Source organism: Vombatus ursinus, unplaced genomic scaffold, assembly GCF_900497805.2.
Source record: "Vombatus ursinus unplaced genomic scaffold, bare-nosed wombat genome assembly UNPS02014812.1, whole genome shotgun sequence".
NCBI classification, from domain to species: domain Eukaryota; kingdom Metazoa; phylum Chordata; class Mammalia; order Diprotodontia; family Vombatidae; genus Vombatus; species Vombatus ursinus.
The window spans coordinates 79,088,545-79,104,381 of record NW_020954590.1 but is presented as its reverse complement, the minus strand read 5'-3'; the positions used below and the strand labels follow the sequence as shown (position 1 = coordinate 79,104,381).

General features: G+C 37.4%; 1 protein-coding gene across 3 annotated transcripts in view; it reads right to left on the bottom strand.

Moving 5' to 3' along the window:
• LOC114054124 (protein FAM110B) overlaps positions 1-15,837 on the bottom strand; it is a 192,827-nt gene that overhangs the window by 141,309 nt on the left and 35,681 nt on the right. The window contains exon 1 of one of the 3 annotated variants that reach the window (XM_027877262.1): positions 2,925-2,980. The exons of the other annotated variants lie outside the window; for them this stretch is intronic. The gene's annotated coding sequence lies outside the window, so the exon portion shown is untranslated. Of the gene's footprint in view, positions 1-2,924; positions 2,981-15,837 lie in introns of those variants that run through there. 3 annotated transcript variants of the gene reach the window in all.

The following is a 15,837-nucleotide window of genomic DNA, read 5'->3' as shown; positions in this document are numbered from 1 at the left end:
TTGATTTACAGACCACTTTTCACAGCTCTGCCACAGCAGGTTCTTGATTTCCTTTCCATCTTGCTCCCAGAACTTCATCATCCTACAAGAATACATCATCTCTGGTACTCACACCACCAGTATCCTCTGCCCCAGGGACCCATCTGAACCGAGGGTGGAGAGCTCCTCACAGAACCTCCATTTGAGGAGGGCTCCCAGACTAGCCCTCTCTTCATTTCCCACCTGCCTGCACTGCTTTGGACTTTACCATCCATGCTCTTCCTTCCCTCACCTTTCCTTCCTTCCCCCAAATTTTTCCAACTTCCTTTGATGTGTTCTTTTTCCCCATTAGATTGCAAGCTACTTGAGAGCAGGGTCTATTTTGCTTGTCTGTTTTTTTAAATATTTCTTTGTATCCTCAGCACTTAGAAAACTGCCTGGCACTTAATAAATATTTATCGACCGACAGACAGTAACTTGCTCAGAGGAGGCACTTAATGAATATTGTTAAATTCAATTTTAAGGAACACTGCTATTGCATAACATTAAGATACAGAAATACCAGGCATACAAAAGGGATACTTTAAAAAGTTTACAATCCGGTAAAGAAAGGCAAAAAAGGTAGATGAGGCAATTCTAGAACAATTCCAAAACATATCAACATTCAATACACAATTAATATAAAAGCGGCTCCTATGAATTAACTACTAGTGCCATTCCCCCACCCCACTGTGTTTACTTAGTATTTACTTATATGTGTACATGGTTCCCCCACTTAATGAATATAAGTTTTCTGAAGGCAGGAACTATTTGTTTTTTTTTTGTCCATCTATATCTTCAGCACCTAGCACAGTGCTTGGGAAATGGTAGAGAGTAAATGCTTAGTGAATGATTGATTGGTTGAAGCTAGAAGAACCCTATCATTTTACAGATGAGAAGAGTGGCAGAGGTGAAAGGACAAGTAACAGCCTGAATTTGAACAGGAAACCTTAACTCCAAATCCAGTTTCCTTTCCAGTATTCCGTATTGCTCAACAGGTAAGTTCCATGGACACAGAATACAGGAATAAATAATTAGAGCAGAAGGTGAGAGGAAAGAGGGGCAGTGAAGGGACTGAAGCCCAAATTCTTCACTGCCTTAGACCTAGAGTGCTAAACATTAAACTCAAAATTTTATTTAAAGGATTTTTAATACATTCATGTACTATTAACAAATGCTGGGAAAGAGGATATACTTTTTCATTAGAAACAATTACCCTACTAGATTCTTTTTAAAATGCAAAACCAAAATAACAAAAACAAAAACACCAACAAGAAAATGGGTCTAGCTACTAGGTCAGAACAATCTTGAATTCATTTTGTCCACTACAAGCTGTATTTCCAATCCAGACAGTCTCCAGCTTGTGTCACTGTATAGTGATGCCTATCTGTCAGCTGACAGACTCCAAAGAGAGAAAAGTAGCCTCTGAAATGAAATGGTAATTGCAGTGGGTGGAGGGAGGGAACAAGAATCAAGATAGTAAGGTCTGGTAGCGCTGAACAACAATGGGAAAGGAAAAAAAAAAACCTGTATTATCCAGTTCTAACTAACTCACAAAACAAGTCAGAGAACAGTGCCAAGGACAGTAGGCTATTGCAAAGAGCCAGCATCAAAAAAGATAAAAGGGGAATGTAAATAGCATATGCCATTAAAATTCAAAAATCACGATTATTGGAGTTAACAGGGTTCTTTGATTCTAGCTAGCTCAGAATTTAAGTCAGAAAAATATCTAATTAACAATTAGCAAATTTCCAATTTTGCATAGTGTACAAAGTTCTAAAAATTGAAAAGTTTTATTCTTAAAGAAGAGCAAAAAGAATGATAGATGCTTAAAGAACAGTAAAAATGATGATAAAGATGATCAAAGATGACAAATAAGAATTCAATTAGGGTCAAATCAATAAGCATTAATTTATTAAGTGCCAAGTATGTGCTAAGCATTAGTAATTCAAAGAAAGGCAAAAAGAATGCAGTCTTTGCTTTCAAGGAGCTCACAGTCTAATGGGAGAGACAACAGGCACACAACTACTTACAAACAAGATAAATTGGAGATAAATTGGAAATGATCAAAGGAGAGACTGGACTAGCCATTAGTGTGGCAAACAAGTTTTTCAGATATAAGATCGATTAGTAATACAATGTGAAGAACTACTTCAAAAGAGGAAGAAAAGGGTTGTTGTTCGATTGTGTCCAATTCTTTGTGACCCCATGGACTATAATTATCCAAGGGGTTTTCTTGGCAAAGATACTGAAGTAGTTTGCCATTTCCTTCTCCATTGGATTCTTTTGTCAGGCAACCAGAGGTTAAGTGACTTGCCCAGGGTCACAAAGCTAGGAAGTATCTGAGGGTGGATTTGAACTCAGGTCTTCCTGACTCTCAGTCCACTACTCTTCCACTAAGCTACAAGCAGCTTCTGAAAAGAAGGGTATCTTTGTCAAAGAAACAGTAGAGTACAAGAGCTAAAGTACTGATTTGGAGTCAAGAAGAAGTGAATTAGAATTTCAGTCCTGACACTATGTGACCATGTACAGATCTCTTAAATCCCCCAACCATCCCTTTCCTCAAGTGTAAAATAATGACACTATACGTAAAATACCTCATTGCAAGAGGCTGTGTCATAATGGATACAGTGCTGGCCTTGAAATCAGGAAGAAATGAATTCAAATCCTGCCTCTGACACATACTGGCTGTGGCACCCTGAGCCTGGCATTTAACCTTCAAGTCCTCTGGGCAACTCTTTGAGACCTTAAGTTGCAGAGAGGGTGTCAACCTTCATCAGTACAGGGAATGTCTTCACTTGGGAGTTCTCCAAATCAGAGTAACCACAGGTCTAGTACTTATCCTTAGTAACACATGGGGTAAAGACAAAATGAGATTCCATTCCACAGATAAATTAGGCACCTACCAGGAACAAGACTTGTTCCAGATGCTGAGAATCCAGAGACAGTCTATGCTCCAAAGAGGCATGCACTCTAAAGAAAAACAAGTATGTGATTAAGTCATTAAAATATATGTACAACTATAAAGTAAATGCATATATGAACATATGCAAAGTGAAATAGGTAGAACAGGGAAAAAAGATACATTTAAACAACATCAGTGTAAAGGAAAAGAACAGTCAACTGAAACCAAACACCGAAATGCTGAGTAAGACAGCTGGTGGTACAGTGGATAGAGAGCAAGGCATGGAGTAATGACGAACAGAGTTCAAATCTACCTCCCCATACTTCCTTGCTATGTAACCCTGGGCAAGTCACTTACGCAATGTTTGCTTCAATTTCCTCAACTGTCAAATAGCAATAACAATAGCACCTACATTATGGTGTTGTTGTCAAATTAAATGAGATAATATTTGTAAATAATTTAACACAATACATCATGTGCTTAATAAATGTTTATTTCTTTCCTTACCTGTTACCCCCTCCCCACCCCATCCTGTGTAATTTTAATGACCAAATTTGACATCAGAGAGGTGGGGAAAACAAACCCTCCCTTTCTTCATTACAGAGGCAGAGGTCTACAGTTGTGGAATATTCTATGTAACACAAGAAACTGTTGATGTTTTGGTTGGTTTTGCTAAATTACTTCTCCATCCCCTCCTCTTTTTCAAATCCTGTTACCAGAACCAACTCACTTATTAGGCTATTTTACCTGTGTGAGCTTTGGGCCACTCATTAAACTTCTCCAGATCTGTTTCTTCATCAATAAAACAAGGGGATTGGACAATCTGATGTCCCTTCTCATTTCAGATCTATGATCCCATGAGAAATAGGAGAGAGGCAGGGGAATAAGAAAATACTAAGAAATAAATGTGATTTAACAAAAAAAATGCATTCATAAAATTGTTTAGATTTATAATAATAATAATGATAGCAAACATTTATATAGCATATTGAGGTTTGCAAAGTGCTTTTACATGCCATCCCATGTGATCTTCCCAACAGTGATGTAAGGTTTTATTGTTGTTATCCACATTTTACAAAATGAGAGTGGTTAAGTGACTTATAAATACAAAAAAAAAAAAAATTAGGGATGATAGGAGGTGAGAGAGAGGCTTATGTAGGGAAAGGTAGCACTCCAGCTGAGCCCTGAAGGAAGCCAGGGATTCCAAGAGGTGGAGAGAGGAGGGGATGAATTCCAGGCATGGGGAAGGGCCAATGCAAAGTCATAGAAATGGGACACTGAATGGATCTAGGCAATAGTAAGATGCCCAGTTTTACTGGAATGTAGAATATGAGAAGGGGAGAATGAAAGTCTAGAAGGATAGGCTGGAGCCAAAACTGTGAAGGGCTATCTCTCACCTCCCACATCTAATCTGTTGCCAGGGCCTGTCAATTTCACCTTTGCAGTATCTCTTGAACATGCCTCCTTCCCTCTTCCACCACTCCAGTGCAGGCCCTTACCATCTAATACCTGGATTACTGCAATAGCCTGCTAGTTAGGTCTGCTTGCTTCAGGTCTCTCTCCACTCCAATCCATACTCCACTCAGACACTAAAGTGATTTTCCTAAATTGCAGGTCCAATCACATCCCCTTCCTACTCAACAAACTCTAGGGGCTTTGTATTGCCTCCAGGATCAAACACAAAATCCTCTGTTTGGCATCCAAGTCTTTCATAACTTAGCCCCCCTCCAACCTTTCCAATCTTCTTACACCTTATTCTCCATCACATACTCTTTGATCCAGAGACATTAATCTCCCTGCTGTTCCATAAACAAGACACTCCATTTCTTGGCTCTGGCTATTTTCTTTGCCTGTTCCCCATGCCCAGGATCTTCTCCCTCCTTATCCCTACCTGGCTTCCTTTAAGTTCCAACTAAAATCACATCTACAATAAGCCTTTCCCAACCTCTCTTATTTCTAGTGCTTCCCTCTATTAATCATTTCCTATTTATCCCATACATACCTTGTTTGTATGTTTTTGTTTTCTTGTGGCCTCCTCCATTAAACCATGAGCCCCTTGAGAATATGGACTGTCTCTTGTCTCTTTTTGTATTCTCAGTGTTCAGCACAATGCCTGGCACCTAGTAGGTGCTTAATAAATGTTTATGGACTCACTATAGGCAGTCTGGATTTTTTTTTTCCTGGAGGCAATTAGGAGTCACTGAAGCTTCTAAGGAAAGGAGTGATGGGATCAAATCTGTGCTGTAAGAATATCAATACAGCAACTGTAAAGAGGAAACAATGGAAAGGGGGAGAGATTTAAAGCAGATAGACAATTAAAAGGCTATTTCATTAATCGAGGAGGTGATGAGGGCCTGAATTAGGGTGGTGGCCATATAAGCAGAGAGAAGATTGAGGTAGAATTAATAAAAGTTGGCAAATAATGAGACTAAATGACCGATTAGATAAACGAGATGAGGGAGAGTGAAATATGCAGGATGACTACAAGATCGCAAACCTTAGTGTCTGGAGGGATGATGATGTCAGTGGCAGAAACAGGGAAGCCAGGGACAAGGATAGTTTTCAGAAGCCAGAAAATGAGTTATCTTTTGGAAAGGCTGAATTTGGGATGCCTATGGACCATGCAGTTGGACATACGGTATTAGCAGTTGTGATCAGGGCTGAATGAGTGGATTGAGAGTCATCTGCATAGAGATAATTTTGCCAGGGGAACTGATGAGGGCATAGACATAAAAGAGTCTAGGACAAAGCCCTGAATCCACCAAAGGAAACTAAGAAGGAATGGAGATGTAGGAGAGAGTAGAGGCATAAAAACCTAGGATCGAGGGAGGAGTGTCCAGGAAGAGGGGCTGCTCAACATCGGAGCAGCAGAGTGGTCAAGAAGGGTAAGGGCTAGGAAAAGGACACTGGATTTGACAAATAAGAGATTCTATGATCTTATCTATACAACTAAAAGGCACTTTAGAGATTGAGTACAATTATCTCATTCTACAGTGGAGAAAACAGAGGTTCAGAGTGTTTAATTGACTTGCCTAGGGCCACACAGTTAAGCCTAAGAGGCAAAATTCAACTCATGTCTTCGAGAGACTCCAACTCCAGGGCTCTAGTTATTATACCCCATGGGCTCAGTTGACCTTTGAGGGCTCAGTGATTGGGCCAAAAGCCAGACTGGAGGGGGTTGTGGGGAAGTATGGACAACGAGTGAAAGAGAGAATACAAGCTGATAGTTTGAGGAAATGGCTCAAGTGAAGGTTTTGAAGGATGAGGGAGACCTGGGTATGTTTATAAAGAGCAAGAAAAAGCCAGTGGAAGATAAAGAAAGATGGAAGGTTTGAAAGAGAGAGGATGATCGAAAGGGCAAGCTCCCAGAAGAGAGAGTAGGGAATGTATCAAGGGCACAAGTTCAGGAGCTGTCCTTGACAAGGAGAAGAAAGATGTCCTCCTCTGAGACTGGAACAAAGGAAGAGAGAATGAAAGATAACAAATGGGGAGCAGAGGGAAGAATCTATGTAAAGTGCTTTGCACACTATAAAGACCTATATGTTTATTTTTATTATTTAAAAACCTGCAGATTTAAAGGATTGTTCAGGGGTGGAGAGAGATACAGGGGGAAATCTAGATGACATAAAAACAAAAAGATAAATATTTATTAAGAAAAACACATCTACCATATGTACCTATTTAGTAAAAAACGTCTATCAAAAAAATACAAAAATTCTTAGCTTCCTTCAAGACTCAATTCAGGTGCTACCTCTTAAGAGAAGTGTTTCTTGGGTTATTACTGCTCTCTTCCTCCTTATTTATTTATCTGTATATTTACTGCATTCTCCCAAAAGAACATAATCTCCTTGAGGGCAGGGTCTATTTAAAGGCAAGTAAGTGGCATGGCAGAGAGAGCACTCAGCCTGAAATCAGGAAGACCTTAGTTCAAATTTAGCCTCAGACACTTACTAATTATGTGACCCTGGGCAAGTCACTCAACCTCTGCTTGCCTCAGTTTCCTTGTGGGGATAATAATAGCACCTACCTCCTAGTGTTGTGAGGATCAAATGAGATATTTCTAAAGTGCTTAGCACAGCGCCTGGAACATAGAAGGTGTTACACACATGCTAGCTATTGTCATTATTATTGCTATTATTAATGTTATTATTATTAGTGTCTTTCTAACCTCACAGTGTAGCACAGTATCTTACAAGGTTATGCTCACTGACAAATATTTTCCCCAAAGTTTAAAAATGAACGTCAGTAAACATCCCATAAAACATACCAAAATTTTAGTTAACAGGTCTGGACTAAGCTCTGCAAAAGGGGAAGGTGGATTTCTTTTTTTCTAAAGAAAAGTGTTATTAAATTTAAAAATAACTATGACAATCCAGATAACTAACTGTATATTACAGGAACTCATTGTTTAAGACTTTCAAAAGAAGAAATTCAAATACTTAAGAGGGCTTAAAGGACTATTAAATCATACACAATGACTACATGTTAAAATAAACTCTTGCTTAAAGTGCTCTGTCGCTCCTTTGTCGCTTTGAATTAATATTGAAAGCAAATAAACCAAAAAGAGAGTTCAAATCAAAGATCACTCTAGGATATCACTAAAAACAATTGTAGATTGGATACAGTGTACTGCTACCTGAACTCCCTGAATTTATTCCCGGTGCTGCAATTCAGGAATGCCAGGGCATGATATGAATCTTTGTTTGATTTCTAGAACAAACCATGAACTAAAAGCAAACATAAGGAAAAAAAAGGCAAATAGCCAAAGCCTACAGCCTGATTTCTGTAGACTTCATACTTATTCTCAAGGCCCAGTGTTACTTGCAGCTTTCCTTACAAAACACATAAATACAAATAATCACTCTCAAAATTCCTTGTGCTATTCAGTTTAAAGAGATCCACATGTTTAAACTACAATTATCTTTTATGGTTCATTTTTTTACATAAAAAATGAACCATGAAATTAAAACTCACATTGAATTGCAAATTCTGCCACTTATGAACCTTAACTTTTAGTTTGGCTACAATAAAATTAACACCTGTGATTTTTCTGTACACTCCTAAAAATGAACACTTTTTGCTTTAGGCAATCATAAATAGGCCACATAGATTTTTCCATGACTTACTGCATACCTAATTTTCATTTAATTAATCTCATCCTTGGTTAACAGCATTGTACAATAGATAAAACCACAGTTTTAATGGAACTCTCTTAAAATTACTAATCATATAACGTACGGATATAGGTGAATTGAATAAGGTAGGTGGATTGTATTTATGTTAAAACTATCAACTGCCTAGAAGCTCATGTCTATAGCAGTAAAGGGCAATTAACAAATTTATAAATCAATATTTGATTTAGGTGTCTACTATAAGAGATAATAACTTGCCAGGTTAAATAAAACTTTAGGTCAATTATAAACAGAAGTATGTGAAAATTATTAAATCACATTATCTTTTGTACAATGCAAACATAATTGTGGAAATTCAAACATTATTTTTGAGGTAGCTAGGTGGTTCAGTGAGTAGAAAGCCTTGAAAAGAAGATATGAGTTCAAATCTAGTCTGTACACTTAACTAGCTGTGTCACCCTGGACAAGTCACTTAACCTCTGTCCACTTCAGTTTCCTCATTTGTAGATGGGGATGATAACAGAATTGTCCTTATAGAGTTGCTGTGAGGATCAAATGAGATTACATTTGTAAAGCACTTAATTTTTTTTTTTATTCTGAACTTAACAAACACCAAATAAAATGAAGATCTCCATAGATATAGAACAAAAAGGGGGCTGGTTTTACATGAAATTTTAAATTTCTATTATAAAGCTAGATTTTCTGTTAAAATATGATAAATTGAACACGTAATAGTTGTATAATTCAAAGCTGCCCTGCTTTTCTGATACTATTGATAGCCTTACTTCTCCTCTCTCTCTTTTTTCTGCTTTAAATTTTTTTTTCAATCTGCAAAGAATCCACATTTTCTCCCTCATATCTTTCCCCCCCTAAATAAGAAGGGGGGAGGGAACAAGCACTTATTAAATACATACTATGTGTCAGACACTGTGCTAAGCACTCTACAAATGTTTCATTTGGTTTTCACAATAACCCTTCGAGAGGGGCGCTATTACTATTCTCCATTTTACAGGCTGAGGAAACTAAGGCAGATAGAGGTTAAATGACTTGCCCATAGTTATACAGATATTAAGTGTCAGAAGCTGTATTTGGACTCAAGTCTTCCAGACTCTATGGCCAGCACTCTATCCACTAAAATACCCAGCTACTTCTAGAGCATTGGATAGAGCATTGCACCTCAAGTAAGTATTGAAAGAAACGAAAGAAAAACAAAACAAAACAAAACAAAACAAAACAACCCCCGTTATAAACATGATAGTCAAGCAAAACAACGTCTGCATTGGCCATGACCATAAAAGTTTCTCTTGCCTCACTACCAGAAGATGGGTAGTATGTTTCATCATTAGTCCTTTGTCATCACGCTGTTAGAGTTCCTAAATCTTTCAAAGTTGGCTTTACAATATTGTTGTCATCAATAAATCTTTCCCCTGGTTCCACTTTGCACTGGTTCATACGAGTCTTCTTAGGTTTCTCTGAAACCTTTACCTTCATCATTTTTTACCGCACAACATCACCATCATATACCAAACTTACTCAGCAATTCCCCAATTGATTGGTATCCCTTCAGTTTATAATTCTTCAGTTTGCCAAAAAAAAATAAAGATTTTTGTACATTCTTGGCTAGAATTTGTTTTGTTTAGGACTAATCCCTCCCTTAATTTACCTTTGCTCTAATTCCCCTTTCTTCCTTTACCCTTTCCCTACATCCCTATTGAATGAAGTGTTTCTGTACTTCATGCATGTGTATTCTTTCTGCCTTTGACCAATTCAGATAAGTGAGTTTCAAATGTCAATTGTTTCCCCCTCCCAACTTCTTTCTCCTTGTTGACATAAACTTCTACATGTGCAACCCAATTATGAGATATAATTTTCCTTAACCTTCTCTCTTCTCCCTCTCCCAATGTATTCCTTGTTCCTTCCCTTCCCATTCTTATTTTAAAATCATCAAGACATGTCAGTCTAGGTCCTCATTAAACTTCTTCTATGACCCTGATGATGAATAGATGATAGGAGCTTCCAAGTGGACTAAGCCAGGATAAAGCCTGATTTCTGACCTCTTGGTCTGGGCTCTGCAATTTCCTGACCTGGGTTTGATTTGAGCAACAGGCACATGTTTTCCCAGTTTACGGTTTCAATAGACTATACTGCTGGATTCAGCCACTATCAGCCCAGTAAAAAACATTGCTGTTTCAGAGAGACAGAACTCCAGGCTTCCCTTTGGTCTAGGATTCTCACACTGGTTATTCCTCTTCAAGCCTCTGACTGGGCAAACAGCTTGAATGAGAGTCATTAAGCCACATAGCTACTGCTTGATTCTGAACTTACTCCTTGCTTAGTACACTGCCTAAAACCCACAATCACTCCTCATTCCGGAACCTTGCTCTTTAGCATAGGTCCTCTTGCAGTTCACCCTGGATTTGTGACCTGAACCTGGGTGGTGAGAGACGGAGATGCCAGTTGCTTGGCTGTGACTCCTTGTAAAGCACTTTGTAAACCTTAAAGCACTATGTCAATGCTAGCTATTATTTCTGGCAGGCACTAATAATGTCATTGAAGGTGGAGAAAAACATTTCAAAGAAATTATCAGAACTGACAATGGAGCTAATTTGACAAGCCTAATGTTTTAAAGGCACTTGAATAAATATGCAGAGATAAAAACCTCAGCATTTATAACTTCAAGCTAATACATTTCTCCACTGTATATACTTATACAGATTTCAAGATAGATTTTCATTTGACCTAGTATCTAGACAGCTTACAATATTTCTTGGGACTCATCATATGATTTCATTGGTAGAACGAACTTCAATGAGAAAATGGCACTAGCAAAAACCCAGCCATGGCTGGTTCTCTACCTATTACATCCCACTGCCTCTCATATGTCTAGAACACATGTTTGTTTACATTTATTACAAATTATATATCTTATAAACCATATTTATATTAGCAAGATATACATTATTACATTATTAGAGACTCCAGGATTACTGCTTACTGACAGAGTAAATATATCAATCAAAAAGCATTTATTAAATGCCTACTATGTGTGCTAGATACTGTATTAGATGCTGGGGACAGAAATATAAAAACTACAACAGTATCTAACCTCAAGGATCTTATATTCTATCTGGGGAGATATGTACCTATTGAAGTATAGGTATACACGTTTATATGCAGAATAAATACATGGTAGTTAGGGAGTGACAGTAATGAAAGAAGAATCATTAAGAACCTCATTGATGATTATACTGTAGAAGTTTCTTATTCTTCTAACATTTCAGATGAGAACTACATCAACAAGGAGTTTTATTCCTGATGAGTAAGTACTAAACAGTTATGTCCCCTCACAGAATACTGATTTTTTTTTTTTGGCTAGGCAATGCGGTGAAGTGACTTGCCCAGGGTCACACAGATAGTAAGTGTTATGTGTCTGAGACCAGATTTGAACTCAGGTCCTCCTGAATCCAGGGCCAGTGCTCTATCTACCAGTGAGCCACCTCGCTGTCCCAGAATATTGATTTTTTGAGATGAACAAGTAATTAATGCATTTCATTTTCATCAGACTATATATTTGTCATGGGTTGTCATTTTTCTGATAAGAAATGTAAACCTATCATAGCAGTCGATGAAACTAAAGAAACACACAGGCCTTTTTGAAGAGGCAAATATAGGTGAGAAGGTGGCAAAGGACAACTTTCAATCCCTACATATTTTTCCAAACCTAAAAGCAAAAAGGTAAAAAACAAATAAAGAGAAAAATTCCAGTATATGGAGACATAAATCTGGCCAGTGCTGTTGAAAGTTGAGGAAAAAAACTCAAACTGGATGCCCCAAACAGTTTGCACTTTAGTGACAGGAAGTAGAAGGGTGGTGATTGCTTTGACAGAAATATGGAAGTTTGGAAGAAGGAAGAATTTAGAGATAAAGATAACAAGTTTAGTTTTGGAAGTGTCTAATTTGAGATGTCTGTAGGACACCTAGTTTGAAGTACACAATAAGCAACTGGTGAACTCTTAGTCAAGTGCCGATTGTGATATAAGACAGGGGTTTGTAACCATTTTTGTGTGACAGACACCTTTGACAGTCTGGGGAAACTGGACCACTTCTAAATTTTTAAATACATAGAATACTAATAATACAGGACTACAAAAGAAACCAAATCTACTGAAAGGCTATGACTTCATCCTATTCATTGCACTTTGTACTATACCACTCTTCTTTTGAAGAATCAACATCTGGTTACAGGACCAGCCCCATGCCCTGCCAAAGAAGCAGTAGCAATGACAGGAAAACTTCTCTATCAACAATAATACTTTGTAAATAAATACACCAGCTGACTACCACTCTCTCAGGGGCAGCTATGGCCCTCCCAGGAAGAACTGATTTATGTTGAGACACGATGGTTGTCTGAGTTATGCTTCATGTGGAGTCTAATGAATAAAGGTTATTTTTGGAGTGTGATCATCATCATTAAATGCATGAATTTCATTTTTTAAATGTTAATTTAGTATCTAAGAACAAAAAAAGGTGGGAAACAATACTATCAGTTTCCATGTAGAATCCATCATAGATTCCACAAAATATTAAGGTTAAAAAGGATCTTAGAGATCAATTTTTATACCCAGTGGCACAATGAAAAGACCTTGTCTAACCTCCTAATTTCATAAACATCAATAAACTACATAGATATACGTACATATATCTGTGTGTGTACATATAAACACATATATACATATACACACACACATATAACCGACAAGGAGGGAGCTCAGAAAAAAAGAACTAATATAAGAGGCAAACAATTCTAATTTTTATTTCTCTTATTTCTGAGGTAAACACTGTTCATGGGGAAAAGTCTGTCCTATAAGCAAAAGTGTGACATAGAATCTTAGATTCTTAGAGTTGTACAGGAACTTGGAAAGTCATCTAGTTCAACTTTTACCTCAATAAATAATAAAAACCCAAAACCTTGATAAAAGCAAACCAGCTTTTGTTTGAGATCTGTAAGAATGAAAACCTTTCCTAATATAAATGGGAGAGGGGAGGGAGATACTGATTTGCTTTACAAGGAAATAAAAAAATGTCAGCCAAACACTAAGCTGCACCAAATAGGTAATCTTCCACCTCAAACAGGAATTTGTTTTTAGGATAATTTCCTTGGAGGGCCCCAAACACTTACCATCTTAACTTTCTTTCTATAGCCTCTTCAGTGTCATTGAGCCCAACTGTGAAACAAAATTGACAAACCATGGCAGAATACTAATACTATAGATCTCAATATCAATGCATCATACTGGGATACAGTTGGGTAACAGGGCAAGGAATCAAAATAGATGTAAAATAAATTCCTGTGGCACAATTTAAAAACCTTTATTGTGTGTGTTCTTCAGTATAAAGAAAAAAAGCATTCATGATATTCAGTTCAGTATACCTAGCTCTCAAGGTCTTCACTTCAAATTCCACATGTCCAAAATATTCCAAAAAGGAGCTCACAGGACCAGATTTAGAGATGGAAAGATCATCTAGTCCAAGCCCTTCACTTATGACCTGAAAGATCCAGAGAGATTAGGTTACTTGCCCAGGGTCACACAGGTAGCAAAGTTGCAGAGTTGGAGGGCCAATGTGAAATGTCATATCTAGGAAGCTTAAATCAGAGAGGCTCACCCTAACTCAGTGACCAGATTGGGTTAAAAACCCAAAGTTCAAACCTCCCAGATTCTTGGTACCCAGTGCACCACTGGGGGGAAAAAAGGAGTGTGAAGCTCTTGGATAAATGCTGAACATAAATGTCATCTGGACATCTGGCAATAAAAAATAAAATACTATGATGGCAAAATGAACAATCTTCTACTCAAGCATCTGTTTTAAACCCTAATGCCATACATCGAGATAACTGCATCTTTGTTTACTTGGTAGTGGGAGGTGGCAGGCAGTGGAAGAAAAATGTTCTGACTAAAATGGGTATTTGTCATAGGGGATTTGCAATGTATTTTACATTGTTGTTAAGAACAGCCAATGGGAAAATGCTTTAAGAAAGCCTTTGGGACTCCAGAAGATGATGGCTAAGAACCAGTTCATTCATTTCAGTGACAATCTCCTCAACATTTTCCTTAATTTTTTTTTGTGGTTATGAGTAGTGAACAAAATCATAAATGTTATTAATAAAACAAAGCTGCAAATCTTAACCTAGATTTTACATAGCTTTAGAAAAGGAATTCTGAATTTTTCTATTTAAATACCAACTAGAAATGATACTTCCCACTCTCACATTTAAAACTTTCAAAACAACCTGCAACCTCCACCAAACTTGGCCTGAGATGAGAACATAAAGTACAAAGTAATAATATTTGATTAAAATAGAAACTTAACTCCAAGCTGGGGTAATTTACCTACTGAGATAATTGCTGAAGACTACACAGGTATTCAGATTAATATATGTGATTTAATAAACTTTGGCAAAAAATGCTTTCTTCAAAATTATAAAGAATAAGTTCAGGGTCTCTTAAGCTATGCTGGCCTTTTAAGACAGTTCAAAAATCAAAATTTTGCACTTACTTTGTTCTTAGATTCTTCTAGTAGAGTCTTTTTATTCTTATTGTTATTGTTACTCTTATAGTTCTCTCACTTCTTTCGGTATACTTAATCTATTAAAATAAGGAAATGCCAAGGAAATTAATTTCTTACTTGCAGTACTAGAAATATAAAAATGCAAAAGATATAACATAATGGTATGATCAGGATGAAGCTATACTACCAATTACAAATAGCTTTGCTATCTCTGTGTAATAATGCTTGGTCAAAGTGAAATTATCCTAAAAAATTTTAATTTAATTCTTTAAATTCACATGAATTATTAAGAACTTGGTTTAAGGTCCAAAGGCTATGTAAGAGTACATTTTCATACAGTGAACATTAGGAAAATATTCAACAGTGTAGAAATACATGAACCTGAGGGGAAAGGAGAAGGAAGATGGAAATTATTTGGGTAGGGATCAAAGGAGGAAAAACAATGAAAGAGTGGTGGAGCATACTATAGGGCTCAGGGCCAGCTGAGACAAATGGACAAAGTCCTGACAATGAACAAAGAGGTAGAATGTTTTGTTTTCATGAGACTGGGTCTCTCTACCTTGCCAAGGCTGTAAGTGCAGTGGCCACCCATTGGAGTGCATGGAGACATTATTAATCTACTTAGTTCTCTCCTCCTTGGGTAAATAGTCTGGTGGTCCTCTGTTCCTGGGGCATTCCTCCTGCTGTTGCCAGATTTAGTGTGAACAACCAATCAGCTTTAGCCTTACCTACTACAACTCAGAATAAACTCAAGAAATCTACCAGCCTCAGCATCCCCAGGAGTAGGGATCACAAGTAGGTGCCACCATGCCCAGACAGAATATGGTTTTGTTGGGAGACTCTACCTATTTGGACATCTGTTGATTTCTCTTTCTATACAAAGGAAATAATCAGAGAAATTCTTGACTTATCTTGCAGATAATTTAACCTTTTATAAGTTAGAGGGAACACCAAGAATAAGTATTGCTGTTGGTAAAGGAGAAATGACAGGAACTCTGGGAGGCAGTGATCACACCATTTTAGAATTCAGAATCAATGAGGTAGGCAATACTAGAGTACTCCCACCATTATGTCCTTGTTTCTCCATCTTCTGCTCTTCATCCAAATGCTCTCCACTGAACCTCTCTTCCCAGGTTCACGAATGTGCATCACTCCACTTTATGAAAGCAGATTTCAAAGAGTTTAGAGATAAGGAAAGTAAGATTCCGTGGGCTA